The sequence below is a fragment of the Perna viridis genome, chromosome 14 (assembly GCF_037379345.1).
Source record: "Perna viridis isolate PV_CMFRI_1.1 ecotype Kerala chromosome 14, ASM3737934v1, whole genome shotgun sequence".
In the NCBI taxonomy this organism is placed as follows: Eukaryota; Metazoa; Mollusca; class Bivalvia; order Mytilida; family Mytilidae; genus Perna; species Perna viridis.
Genome location: NC_142458.1, coordinates 20,507,597 through 20,521,846, shown reverse-complemented (window position 1 = coordinate 20,521,846; position 14,250 = coordinate 20,507,597). Strand labels below are relative to the sequence as shown.

General features: G+C 31.8%; 1 long non-coding RNA gene across 1 annotated transcript; it reads left to right on the top strand.

Moving 5' to 3' along the window:
* The first annotated feature begins 692 nt into the window (after positions 1-692).
* Positions 693-12,854, top strand: LOC148598575 (uncharacterized). The gene is made up of 2 exons (XR_015918576.1): positions 693-815; positions 4,191-12,854. It is a non-coding gene; the product is annotated as an uncharacterized LOC148598575 (long non-coding RNA).
* Positions 12,855-14,250: the final 1,396 nt, after the last annotated feature.

Sequence of the window (14,250 nt, the reverse complement as noted above, 5' to 3'; positions counted from 1 at the left end):
TGCATTTGGTAAACTCATTAATGGTTTCAATAATAACAAAACAACTGAAAATGGTATTGAATGACCTTTGTAGTAGCAGAGTGAAATTAATTTGATAGTAACCATGCCAACAGGGTATAGATTAATATAAAAAAAAACTGTTCTCTGGAATTAAGTTTTGTCTTATGGCCAGTAAGTCTGTTATTACATCAGTTCCTAATAGACTTTATATGGATGTATAGGAACAGCAGGGAAGTGGACCGCAAAATTTTACAGACACATTTCATATTGCCTGATATGAAATAAATGATTAAGGTGAAAGTTACCTTTTTGTAAAAAATTCTAAAATTGATATTGTATAGCTTTATCTTATGCCAAATAAAAAGAAATGAGTTTGGTTCCCGTTACCTCTTTGTATAAGATAGGGTTTGTATGCTGGAAAATTTTTAAAATTATAAAAATAGATTTGTAAACAACACAAAAAGTCAACTTGAAATGACGCTAAATCCTGCAAGACGGACATGTAAGTAAAATGAAAACATAATGCTGAAAACTGTTCTGGCAGCAACTGCTAGAAAGTGCTCGGCCATTGTTATTTACTGTTGTAAATACCAAGTCCGGTCTGGAGAAGTGAAATCCAGGTTACCCGAATAGGATAGGGTGATCATATTATTATTATTATTTTATTTCAGCAAAAAAGTCTAGGGTTGGCGGTAAAAATTAGGAAGGAATGTGTCAGCTCAAGTCAAGGCCACCCATGGGTCTTCAGTGAATGACAAGGAAACCTTCACACCACATGGCAGGCTGCAACTGGCCCAAAACAACATTATACAAAGGTACAGCAAAATAGTTGCTGCCCTGTACTCCAGCAACATTAAAGTTAACTGAAAGTGAAAATGAAACGGTACATACAGACGCCAGGCATTTGAGAATATGGGGACAGGTAGGTACCCATCTCTTATCCATTACTCCTCCTATACCACTGAATTGAATTGAATGAAACTATTGCAGGATCTTTATTACATGTTCTTATTGGGAACCTCATATTTTAGATTTTGATCAGAATTAATTTGGGGGTTTTACATAGTAAAACATGGATTTTGTCTTTTGTGAATTTAGGGACAGGGGGCATTTCTTATCTGTTTCTCCTCCAGTATACTGCTGAATGAAATTGAATGACACTTTCACAGAACATTACATATTCTCATTGTGCAACTCCTATTTTAGATTAGGATCCAAATCAGTTTAGAGGTCAAAAGGTGTAATCTAATCAGAGTTGGAAACATTTTTAAATACTATAAAAGTAGGCATGTACATGGGTTTAAAAAATAAAAAAAACTTGCTCTGATGCCTGCAAAATGAGATAATCCAAAACCTTCTGAGCCCAACTCCTAAAACACTCAGAGTTCATTGTATGTCCAGCTGCACACCACATATGTTGCTGTTGGGGTATTTGTAATTTCAATGAAATCGTTTATTACTCTTTTCTTGAAAATAACAAGGATAATATACTTCAGCTGTCTTTACTGTAAGGGTTAGTTGAATTGGAACCAAAGTTGCTATCCTGTATTTATGTGTATAAATGTTTAGATTATGTAAATCTTCAACTAATTTTACTTCCATTTCAGAGTTTGAAGCTAGGACAGTTTTATGTGATATGTACCTATTGTTGCAAGACGGCACATGCATGACACACATTCACACATGTTGATGGAGCTAGTCCTTGTTGATGCTTCTTCATAGTGCATCCATATTTACAGGCCAGGGAAACTGATCATGCTGACAGAATTTTTTTCATGAATTAGGTTCTCAAGTGGCAAGCTTATATGATAAGAATAATTATTGTTTAAAAGACCAGTCCACAAACATTCAGTTTTCCATTTAATTCGAAATCCTATTGGTTTGATGGCCTGTCCTTTTGATTTCAATCAGGCTCATCTGTAATTCATTGGGTGCCATCCACAGTATCAGGGGAAGTGAATGTGTCTCCTTCAGTTTACGCAAGTTGTTTTGTCCAGTTGAAGGAACTTTCGTTTCTCCTGTTTACTACATATGGTCGAGGCCAATTGCACTTTAAATAAATCTGGACTTGGAAAGAAAAAAAATCAGGAAATTCAGAGATCGGCATGAAAAATCATAACAGAGCACCTTCAGGACTAGCATACCTGTTTAAAGTGTCAGTGCCTATGGAGCAAGGGTGCAGTCCGGAATGAACACTGCATTAAACTCCGTCCATCATAGGCATAGCCTATAATCATATCATTCAACAAAAAAGAATTAAAATAGTCAAAGTGGTTTTGTTATGGAGTTTATTATTTGGTTTCCCATTTTTAGTGAATATTCAAACAAGACCAAAAGAAAAAAAGGTGATATCTTACTTTTTGAATGAGTTATTGTGTCTTGTTTTTTATAGCTCACATAGATCAAATGATTATGTAAGCTTGTTTTGCCAGATTTATTGTGTACTTAGGACGCTTACCCTACCGGTGCACCTGGTCCATGCTCCCAGTTTTTAGTGGAGTCCAAGTTGCTCATTTACTTTTGTTACTTTGTATGTATGATTTTAGTTACTTTATGTTCTTTTTGTGTATGTCTGTTTTCCATGTCTGGTCTTTGTCCCTGGATTACCTTCTTTTGATTACCGCTATAACCTTGGTTCCCTTGATTACTCTTTGACTTAATCGTGAGTCGAATTAGTGTTCGGTAATTTTGTTGTTACCCTTATTCAAAACATGATGTTTTTTTTGTTTTTTTCAGTTTTTTAGCTATATCATTAATACTATAATAGATTAAAAAAAACTGTTAATTAAAGCAATAGATTTATAAAACCTATTACAAAATGTCTCCAGTGGGCTGACAAAAGGCTTTGTTTGGATGTAGGAAGACTCCTTGTTAAGAGTTATTGGGCTTGAAAGGCAAAAAAAAAGAAACCAAGTGAGCAATACAGGGTCATAGGAGCCTTCTGTAACTAATGTGCAATGATGATTTTTTTCTGCTGTTTCAAATCTGGATTTTACCGTCATGATTCTTTTTTTACTGCATATTTACTTACAATTTCCACTTTGATTGTAGCAGGGATGAAAGTTTTCTGCGGATCTGCAGATTTCCACTTTTGTTTGGGGGCGATTTTGGTCATTTTTGAGATCAGTGTAAATTTGAGAAAATTTTAGGGAGGGGTGAGGTCTGATTTTGGAAGATTTTTTGCTCAGTAAGCCCATTCAAAATGCTAGGTTGTGACTGATTACATAAGAATCATCCAGAAAATTGTCAGTAAAATCGATCGTTTTCTGGATGATTCTCTGCATATTTTATTTGAACGTTCCTACATGGTTTTTATGGAATTCTGTTAACGATTGAATCGTGAACCAGTCCAGACTGGTTTAAAAATGAAGTTGTTATCTCGGTGGTGAAAGGTTTACTCGTAAAAAGGAACCAGTTGACATTGTTCTTCGTGGGTCAACAACCTTTCTGAAAGAAAAGTTACAAGAAACGAACATTTAAAATGAAAATATTAGGGGAAAAAAAAACAAACTCCAAGTGAAGGAGATCAATATTTTTCTTGTTTCTCCAAGTTTCTTGACTTGACAGTTATAAATTTTGTAAATATAAAAAAAAACAATAGTTTGCTTTTTTTTCAAGTAAATGCAAAGTGAAGGAGATCAATATTTTTCTTGTTTCTCCAAGTTTCTTGACTTGACAGTTATAAATTTTGTAAATATAAAAAAAAAAAACAATAGTTTGCTTTTTTTTCAAATAAATGCAAAATACTGTAATTCATACACAGGGCATGCCAAAAATGGGTTAAAAAACCTGAAATCTATGAATTTTTCAGGGCTCTGCACACTTGGACCCAGCTTGGGGCTTAAGGCAGCCCGCAAACCCCAGTCCAGATCTTCAACAAAAGTCACTTTCATCTGTTGTAGACCTCGTACAATCATCCCTGTAATGTGTTACAGTTTCCTTCAAAAACCCTTTGATTTCTTACGCACGTGAAATTGATTTTTATGAAAATATCTACATGATGCACAGAGGTGGATTTAATCTGGTCACTGTTTGACATCTTTAAGAAACTTACTGAAATTCTGTTAAACGATAATTATGGGATGCCTTTTTTGCAGCAAATGATGAAAATCCATACTCATGAAAATAAAAGAACTCTACAAGGATCTTTGAAAATAAATATTGCAACTTATAAATTTGTTTACTTTCAGATGTCATGTGTAGGACATGTAAAGACTTTAAACCAAATGTGACAAAGCTATTAGATGAGAACATTCCAGAATTTAATGGTAAGATTTGCCAATCCCAGGAGAAATATTCCATAGCAAAAGATACTGATAAGTCAGCTTCCAAGATAGTTATTGCAGTTGAGAAAATAAAAAGGGTCTTGAACATGTACTGACTGTTATGTATTTATTGCTGTCAGGTATTTTTGTGTTAGCACACATACATGTATCCATCCATTCTGTAAATATATTGGGATTTTCCTATATTGATTTATAATGTCTATGTATTTATATGCTGTATTGTAAGTTCTTTGATTTTTGGCCATATGTTATTTAACCAATTTCTTATATCACAGAACTGACCATAATCAGCAACATTGCATCCAGCCCCAGAAATTTAAGTGGAACCTGGTTAAACCAAATCCTGAATAATCCTTAAGCCTGTTTAAATTGAACACTTTTTGATCTCCCTTTACATCAACAGACATGATTTTTTTCAAATTCTGATTTAACTGTTGTGCTTCTTTTTCTTACTGTATATTATTTCAAATTTCGTCAATTTCCAATTTTTTTTGGCTTAGTAAAATAATGCCTGCATCTTAAAGCTTTGTAAACCAAACACTTGTCATTCTCCAACCAATTTGAAAGTTCAAAAGAGATTTGTGTTTTACAGGCAGGTTTCACTGTAGCAGATTGTTCTGGACCATCCTTAGTCAATATGATATTTTCTGTGGTTGGTTTTAATTTTATATTAAGTTTTCTTGTATTGTAAATCTAGTTCCCTGTTTTTATGTTGACATTTTTTGTTATATTACATGAGGATAACACATTCTCAATTTTGTATTCTTGTTCTGACATATCTTTATCTTGGATCATTTCCTATACCTTTCATTATCATACCAGATTTAAAAATAGTAATTGTTAATATCAGTAATTGTTAGGATAATCAATACTTGTAAGGTTTTTTTGTGTATTTTTTCTCTTCAGTAATTGTATATATCTCGACTTTTCCATTACATTTGTTTTGTATTTCGTCTCCCAACAACAAATAAGTTAAAGTGTCTGAAATTGCAATATTACCTTTTCATAATACAGTTTATAATACTTTTATTTTGATAACATAAGTTAAAATTAAGTTTTCAGTGTAGTCTACTTATCTTTCTTGTCAGTTAAGCTCAGTATTGAATTGTCCTTAGAAATTCATATTCAATCTGTTAGTTCGGTTTCAGTATAAGTCTCTCTTTTCATATTTATTGACTCAGTACATGAGTCCTTTGACATTTTACCACTAGGAATTTAATGGTAAGTCGATAATCGTTAAGATCATACGGTATTTTATTGTGCTTGAGGCGGTAAAGACACATCTCTTACAAATCATTGGAGCCTTTGTATTCAGCGTTTTACATTAATCTCATGTAAGCATCAAAGTAACTCTTTGATTTCATTCTGTTTCAAATGAAAGCTTGATAGGCATTGGTGAAATTGAATATGATATCACTGATTGCAAGAGTTATGTCCCTTACCCTAGGTCTACCTCCTTAAATGTGCTTCAAATCCCTAACATCTGAGGTAATTATACTTTCCCTGTTTCATACATACATCAGTGTGGTAACTATGAGACCTTGATCATGGAACAGCCTTTTTTAGATTTTACGGAATGCACTGTGTCTGTAAGTCGCAGACTTTCATTCTTTTACTCGGCTTATTGTTATGTGATTTCTGGTGTTATACACCCAGTCAGCGGGGAAGTGGTACATGTATATTAGAATCACTTTGTCTGTCTGAATTTTGCTACAATACTGGGTCAGTCAATTTCAAATTTGGCATCTGGCTTTGTGCAGATGGGAAATATGTTGAAAGCAGTTTTAAGTGCTGTCCGGTATAACTTTTTGTATGTTTGGGGATTTACCTAGCACCACAACTAACTTCATGTTCAAGTATTTTTGGTACGTTATTTTATATACAACAGGTCAACATATCTAGTGTACATAAAATTTTGTAGATGTTTATAATTTCTGGCAATGGAGTTTGGTACAGTCTGTTGAAAAATTATATTTCTAAACTTTTTTTTAATAAACATAGAAGTACACAGTGTTTTGTTACAAATAAGTTTATGATAGGTTCTGGTTAAAATGAAAATATGGATAAGGACTTAGTACTTCATTAATATAATAAAAAGATAAATCTTGTTAAATGATTTTTTTCAAGTTTACTAAGTATATATGTACAGATGTTGAGATGATTTGATGTATAGGAGTGTACAGTTTAAGTGATGTATCTGTTTTTTTTGTTTTTTGTTGTTTTTTTTTTTGCCTTTTTTGCCTTTTTTGCTTGGTCTCAATTTTGTTTTTTCTTTCTATTTTGTGTCTTCGACTTAAAAAAAAAACAACACGTCACTTCTCATTCTTTCTTATTTAAATTTTGACATTTCTATTAACAGATTTAATTTCAATGAACTGAAAATTTTTATCTTCAAAACTTTTTTAATGAATACATTGTGTAAATGACTTGATGGTCAAGTTTTGAGTGTAACACTCTGGCGTGTGTTATTGAGCCTTCTCTCTTAATTGATGACCTCATTGATCAAAATTTATTTTGAATAATTGAGTCAAAATACTTACATTGTATATAAACATTTTTCCAAGCCCCCAACTCCCCACCCTCCTCAGCATCAATTGAACATTCCCTTATATATCCTTATATCATGGGAAATGCTTAATTTTATTGAAACTTCATAGTGAAAAAGTAGATGTGTATGAAACTTGGTCTTAAGGAGTTGTTTTCAGAGTGAGCAATAGTGAGAGTATAATAGGTAGGGTATCCTTGTTTAACAACTATAAAAAGTGAATGAATTATGGAGTTTCCTGATGCAAATCATGGACTTTCTTACTTTGATTGACCAAGGGGGGACCATCTTCTAATCTGTAACTTCTCTTAAACTAATGAATGTTTGTCAAATTTACAAAAAAAATATGTTAATTGGTAAAACAAATGATCTTGTTCATGAAATCCCTTTTTATGTTTATTAATTCCTTTCATTTGTGCATTTCTTCTACTCATACAATCGCTAAGACATTACTTTGAGTAAATATTTGATATTCAATCTCTCTACAATACAATTTGTTACTAAAAATGAGTGTTTTTTCCCTTTCTGAAAGACTCTTAATTTCATTAATTTATCTTACAATTAGACTATGTCGTTAACAAGAATCCACTGTACATGTTATTTTGCATCAGAAATTCAGAATCCATATTACACTTTCTACGCTAAAGCAATAATAAAAATCTTTTTAAGAGCGTAGAAAAAATAAAAAGAGTTTAGCTTGAAAGAGGATGTTTCTTCTAACCAAAAAAAAAATTAAAATAATAAAAAGTTGAAAAGTAAAAAAAAAAAAAAAAAAAAATTAAAAAACAAGAAAAATGTTAAAAGAAAATTTATTAAGAAACTTAAAAGGTAGTGCTTTATCAAATAAAAAAATGGGGGAAAAAAATAAAAATTAAAAGCTTAAAAGAAAATTCTTTATCAAATTTTTTTTTATGATAATAAAAATTATAACAACAAAAAAAGAAACAAAATTAAAAGCTTAAAAGAGAAAATTTATTTAAAACTTAAAAGACAATGCTTTATCTAACAAAAAGAAAAAAATAATAAAAGGGGAAAAAAGCTTAAAAGAAAATTCTTTATTTAAAAAACTAATTGTCTTATTTTGATTTTTAGGTAAGCCTGTAAAGAAGATATGCATGAAGCAAGATCACAAGGAGGTGCTTTTCAAAGAAGGCAGGAATCCAGCAACACTTAATCTGCTAACCCTGTAGTACTGGAAAATCACTGAGTGATAGTGATGTATTGGCAACTGAGTCGTACCATGCATGTATGCATCCTTTGTAGGGAGCACTGAGATTAACATCCCAATAGAGTTTCAAAGCACTGGCACCTGTGGTTTCAGAGGGTAATCTTGGAAAAATGAAAATCGAAAGATTGAATAGACAGTTTCAATCAATTTGTTTGATCAAATGGAAGCAGAAAAGTATCATTTGTAGAGACTCTTGCATACATTATTCTGAAAACTATGACAAAAATTAATCCAGTGGGGTAAAGTGAAAAATTAGGATCTTTGGCTTAGGAGAAACCCCAGTGGGATACTCTGAAATTTTGCTAGAATAGACTAGGACTATTTTTAGGGCAACATTTTTTTATACCCCAGGGGTTATATAGCAATGACCTTGTCCATCCATCTGTTTGTTACATTTTTAGTCACATATTTCTCAGATTCTATAGGAGGGAATGCTTAGATAATATGTATATTGTTTTTGCTTGATGATTTGTCTGTGTCTCCCCTTATCAGGTTCCTTGCTCATTTACTCCCTGTTAATACCTTAAGGTGGTACTTAATGGAAATTTTCATAACATAAGCATATCTCGGCTTCTATTGGAGAGAATGCTTAGATTTTTGGTATATTGCTTTTGCATGATGACCTTTACTGCGTCCCCCCTTTTCAGGTTCCTCACTCATCCACTTCCTGTTTACCAAGCAACTAAGTAATTTTTCAGGGGGTTCATAATGGAAATTTGTGTAGTTGATTTCTCAGCTTTTATCAAAAGAAATGTTTAGATATTTGATATATTGCTTCTGCATGATGAACTGTACTATGCCTCCTCTATTTACGTTCATCTCTCATCCACTTCCTGATTACTGATCAACTTAGTAATTTTTCAGGTGGTACATGTACATAAAGGAAATTTTCGTAACAGTTTTCTCAGCTTCTCTTTGAGGGAAATGCTTAGATATTTGGTATGTTGCTTCTGCATTATGACTTGTACTGTGTCTCTTTCCTAGCTGTTGAGTGGGGGTATTCTGAGCATGATGTAGGGTGTGACATCTTATTGATTTTGGTATTTTTGGGGATTGTGAAAAAAAATTAGGTACTTTTTTTGGGGATGGGTAATAAATTCAGGTATTTTTTGGGGGTACCTTTATATTTTTGTATTTTTGAGGTAGGATAAATTTGCATATTTCAAGCTATGGATATTTGACTTAGTATTTCTATGTCATATATTTTAAGTCTAGAAGTTGTAGGGGTATATTTTTTGGGTGTCTTTTCAAATTGTGGTATTTTTTACGGTAAACTTAAAAATATTTTTTTGGGGGGGTGGTAGGGTATGGTAAAGAATTCTGAGTAACTCCCTGGGCTGGGACTCCAGGTGATATTTGTCCCCTGTTGCTTCATGGAACAGTACTTGGAAATAAAGGTGTCTGTCCATGGGTTCGACCATCTGGTCACCCTTGTGGATTTTTCTACTCGGAAACCGCTGGATGGATTTTGTTCAAATTTTGTGGGATTGTTAGTCACCATTTGTAGTTGATCATATTGCGCTGCTATTATGATTCAACATATTTGACAGGAACTATGGGACTTTGTTGAATTTGTACACACTACTGTAGGAACACTTTATGGGCCCATCTCTTCAGAAATGGCTCTACAGATTTTGTTTAAATTTTGTAGGATTGTTAGTCACCATATGTAGTTGATCATATTTCCCCCTAATTTGAATTGACAAAATTTACAGAAGACATGGGATTTTGTTGAAATAATACATTTTATAGGGTAACTTTGTGGATGCAACTCCTCGGAAACTATTCTATAGAATTTGTTCATATTTTGTGGGATTGTGAGTCAACATATGTAGTTGATCATATTGCCCCCACCCCCAGGAACCGACTGCTCTATGGATTTTGTTCAAATTTGTAGGATTGTTAGTCACCATTTGTAGTTGATCATACTGCGCAGCTATTATGATTCAGCATATTTGACAGGAACTATGGGACTTTGTTGAATTTGTACATACTGCACTATAGGTACACTTTGTGGAGGCAACTCCTCAGAAACGGCTCTACAGATTTTGTTCGAATTTTGTGGGATTGTTAGTCATCATATGTAGTTGATCATGTTGACCCCCCCACCTATTTTGAAATGACAAAATTAACAGACCTTATGGGACTTTATTGAATTTTTACATTCCCCAGTATATGGAGACATTGTGGAGTCAACTCCTCAGAAACTGCTTTATGGATTTTGTTCAAATTTTATAGGATTGAGAGTCACCATACGTAGTTAATCGTATTGGCCTCATATTTTGTTTAAAACAAATTTTACCAGAGGTACTGGATTATTGAACTGATTTTTTTTTTTTTTGGTGGCAGCAGGGGACATATGGCTATGTGTAGCAATATTTTTTTTTTTTTAGACTTTGTTAAACAATATGTAAAAAGATTACAGTCAGACTAACTTTGTTAAAAAATGGAAGGTGGTAGATAAATACTGATTTATGAAGGAGTTTGACCACAACCGATTTTAAGCTTACACCTCAAAAGAATTGGAGCTTTTTGGTTTCAATTACGTGAAGTCAGTCAGTGTTAAGTAACCCATTGATCTGCCACTGCTCACATTTTACCCTAAGATTACTATTAATGTAGTTTTAGGGTCCAATTTGGGTCCATGTGGCTGATTTACACCATAACACTGTTTTTCTTTACTACTCATTTTCTTGTGGTCAAACTTCTTATGTCCGCAATTATTTATCATTCTCTTTGGTCTTTGCTCATAGCTCTTTCTCTATCATTTGTTAGCTGAACATTTTTTTTTATTTGAGAATTTGGCTGCATTGTGCGTGAACTAATTTTTTTTAACATTTTGTTTAACTACACAACTCGGACGATTTTTATCATAGAAGGCAGGAATTACGTATGTAAAAAATGATACTTTTCTGGGTACATTTGATCAAATGAATTGGCTACCGTTGTTTATTTAATCATTCAATTTTCATTTTTCCAAGATCAACTCATCAGAAACCACACGTTTTGTAACTCTATTGGGGTGTTGACCTCAGTGACCCTATGAAGGAAGTATGTATGTTTGATGTGGCTCTGTTGTCTTAATGTTACTACCACTCTGATTATCTGGTACATAAGGGATGGCAGATAAATGTTGTTAGATTCCTGTCCTCGTTGGATCTTTGTGATCTTGCCTTAATTTTTTTCAAGATGGCACTCTTCTAGAGTTTAATTAATTGAACCCCTTTTGATCTTATATAGTTAATTTTTCAGGAGACCCCCCTGGCAAGAAATGTTTTCATTTTTTTTTAAACATCCCACCATGTAAATCGGAAATAAATCGGACTCCTTCTTCTTCCTTATTGCAGAATTAATCCATATTAAATTTTAGCAAGAATTTAAAGCATTTTGGAAAAAAATACAAAAAAGTACAAAAATTAATGAATTATATATATATTTAAGGCTTTTAAGACAATTTCTTATCTAACAAAAATTAAAAACTGAAAAAAAAATAATTAAAAAATCAGAATAACTGAAATAAAAATTATTAAAAGCCTTTTTTTTTTGTTTTGTTTTGTTTTTTTTTTTGTTGTTTTTTTTTTTTGGTCGTTTTAAAAGATTTCTAATTGCAGAATTAGGCTATATCATTAACAGGCATCCACTGTACATATTATTTTGCATCAGAATCCATATTACATATTAGCAAAAATTTCAGGCTTTTTGGAAAAAATAGGAAAAAGTACAAAAGTAAAAGAATAAAATATATATAGATAGATTAAAGGCTTTTAAGAAGGTTTGTTATCTAACAAAAAATGAAACTGGAAAAAAAAAATTAAATGAAACAAAAAAAAAAAACTAAAAAAATTTCTTTAACAAAAAACAAAAAGAAAAAAAATTAGAATTAAAGCTTTTAAAAGTTTTTTTTTCTAACAAAATAAAAAAAACATAAAGTGAATCAAAGGCTTTCAAGTCAGTTTTGTATCTAACAAAAATTTAAAAAAAAAAAAAAAAATGAAAAAAATAACATTAACTAAAAAAAATATTTTTCATTAAAAGCCTTTAAAATGTTGTCTGTTTGTTTTAACACTCCTCCATGGAAGTAAGAAAAAAATCAAGACCCTCCTCTAGAATTTGATAAAATGTCACCACCTCATTTGATTTTTTGATATAAAAAAGGGTAAAATGTCCCTATTGAAAATCAGTATGCCAAATTCAAAGCCCCTATTTTTTTATCTTTTTTTCAAACCCATCCATTGGTATGTTAAAATTTCAAGCCCCCCTTTATTGTCCTTGTTTATGAAGTCTCCATGTTTTTGCTTTTCTTTTACTCTTTTTCATTTAAACATTGAAAAACATTGTTTTTTTCTTTTTTCACTTTAAAAGATTCCTAATTGCAGAATTAGGCTATATCACTAACAGGCATCCACTGTACATTTTGTTTTGCATCAGAATCCATATTATATATTAGCAAAAATGTCAGACTTTTTGAAAAAAAATAGAAAAAAAGTACAAAAGTAAAAGAATAAAATATCTATAGATAGGTTAAAGGCTTTTAAGAAGGTTCGTTATCTAAAAAAATTGAAAACTGGAAAAAAAATAATAAAATAAAACAAAAAAACAACTTCTCTAATAAAAATTAAAAACAAAAAAAGAACAGAAAAAAATTTAGAATTAAAGCTTTTAAAAGTTTTTTTTTTCTAAAAAAAATTAAAAAAAATAAAGTTAATCAAAGGCTTTCAAGTCAGTTTTGTATCTAACAAAAAAGAAAAAAAACCAAAAAAATTAAAAAATAAGAATAACTAAAAAAAAAAAAAAAGTTTGTACTAAAAGCTTTTAAAATCTTCTCAGTTTTTTTTTCACTAAAAACCAGAATGCCAAATTCAAAGGCCCACTTTTATATATCTTTTTTTTTTCAACCCCCACCCCCCTCCTCTATTGGTATGTTAAAATTTCAAGCCCCCCTTTCCACCTTCTCCTTGTAAATTGTCCTTGTTCATGAAATCTCTATCTTTTTCTTTTGTCCTGTGCAGGTCAGGGTTTAAAAAAAAGCTTGCAGCAGCGCTAAGCTTGTTATAAAAGGTGACTTGATAGTGTTCAGAACACTTGCCAGTGCCTAGGGAGCTCTGCCCATGGCATGTTGTCATGATAGGGAAAACCTGACCACAAACCATTGTGATGTACTGTATTTTGAAAAATGGCACCTTCTCACATGTTTAAGAACCCTGCTGCGTTATTCAACAATACTTTGATCCTTGGCTTAGGCGCAAGAGGCTAAATTCTCTTGACTCCGCTTTCCAGTGGCAATCGAAACTTATAGACTCTGTTTTCCTTTTTCTACCATTCTGTTTCAATTCATTGTTCATTGCCCAGAATATAGCTGAAATATTGCTGCTTGGGCTTGAACAGCAATTACTCAATCTTTCCTTTCCTTTGACTACAGCCAAGACATAATTTTGATTTAACATTTAAATAATTAATAATCTCCTTCAAATACCTTTATCTCACTTTAAAAGAGAGTTCTTTTTCTAACAAAAATTAAAAACTAAAAAAAAAAAAATTTAAATTAAGAAGTAAAAGAGAAAATTAAAGTGTTTCAATATTTTTTATCAAACAAAATTTTTAATAAAATCAAAGGCTCTGAAGTCAGTTTTGTGTTAACGAATAAGAATTAATTAAAAAAAAGAAAAAAAGTAAGCAGTACTTTAATAATGTTAGATAAGGGTTTCGGCTCATTGTTCACAAGTTACCAGTTTATTTCTATGGGACTGACTGGTTATTTACTTTGAATTTATGGCTTTGGGTTGGGAGGAATTTTCCTAATTTTTTGTCATCTTTCTATGTAGAAAGAATAAAAATCTCAAAACCATCCTTGCTGAATTTAATAAAAAAAATTCCTCCTTTTTTTTATCTTTTAATTGCAAAAACAAGTTAAAGCCCTCTTTTAAAAATCAGAAAACAAAATTCCAAGCTCTCCTTTTAAACATCAATTTTTTTTCTAGACCCCCCCCACCCCAATTAGAGGTACCTTAAAATTTCAAGACCCCCATCTCCTATTTTTTTTCAAATTTACAGCACCTGAAGAAAACTGCTGTTTACAATTTGATGAAACTTTCACATTATTCTCATTCTCATAATGTTTTTGTGACCTTTTTTTCCTATCCAATTGACTTTTGGGGTTTGAATGATTTATAGTTTCTAGGGAGAAGAGTGGA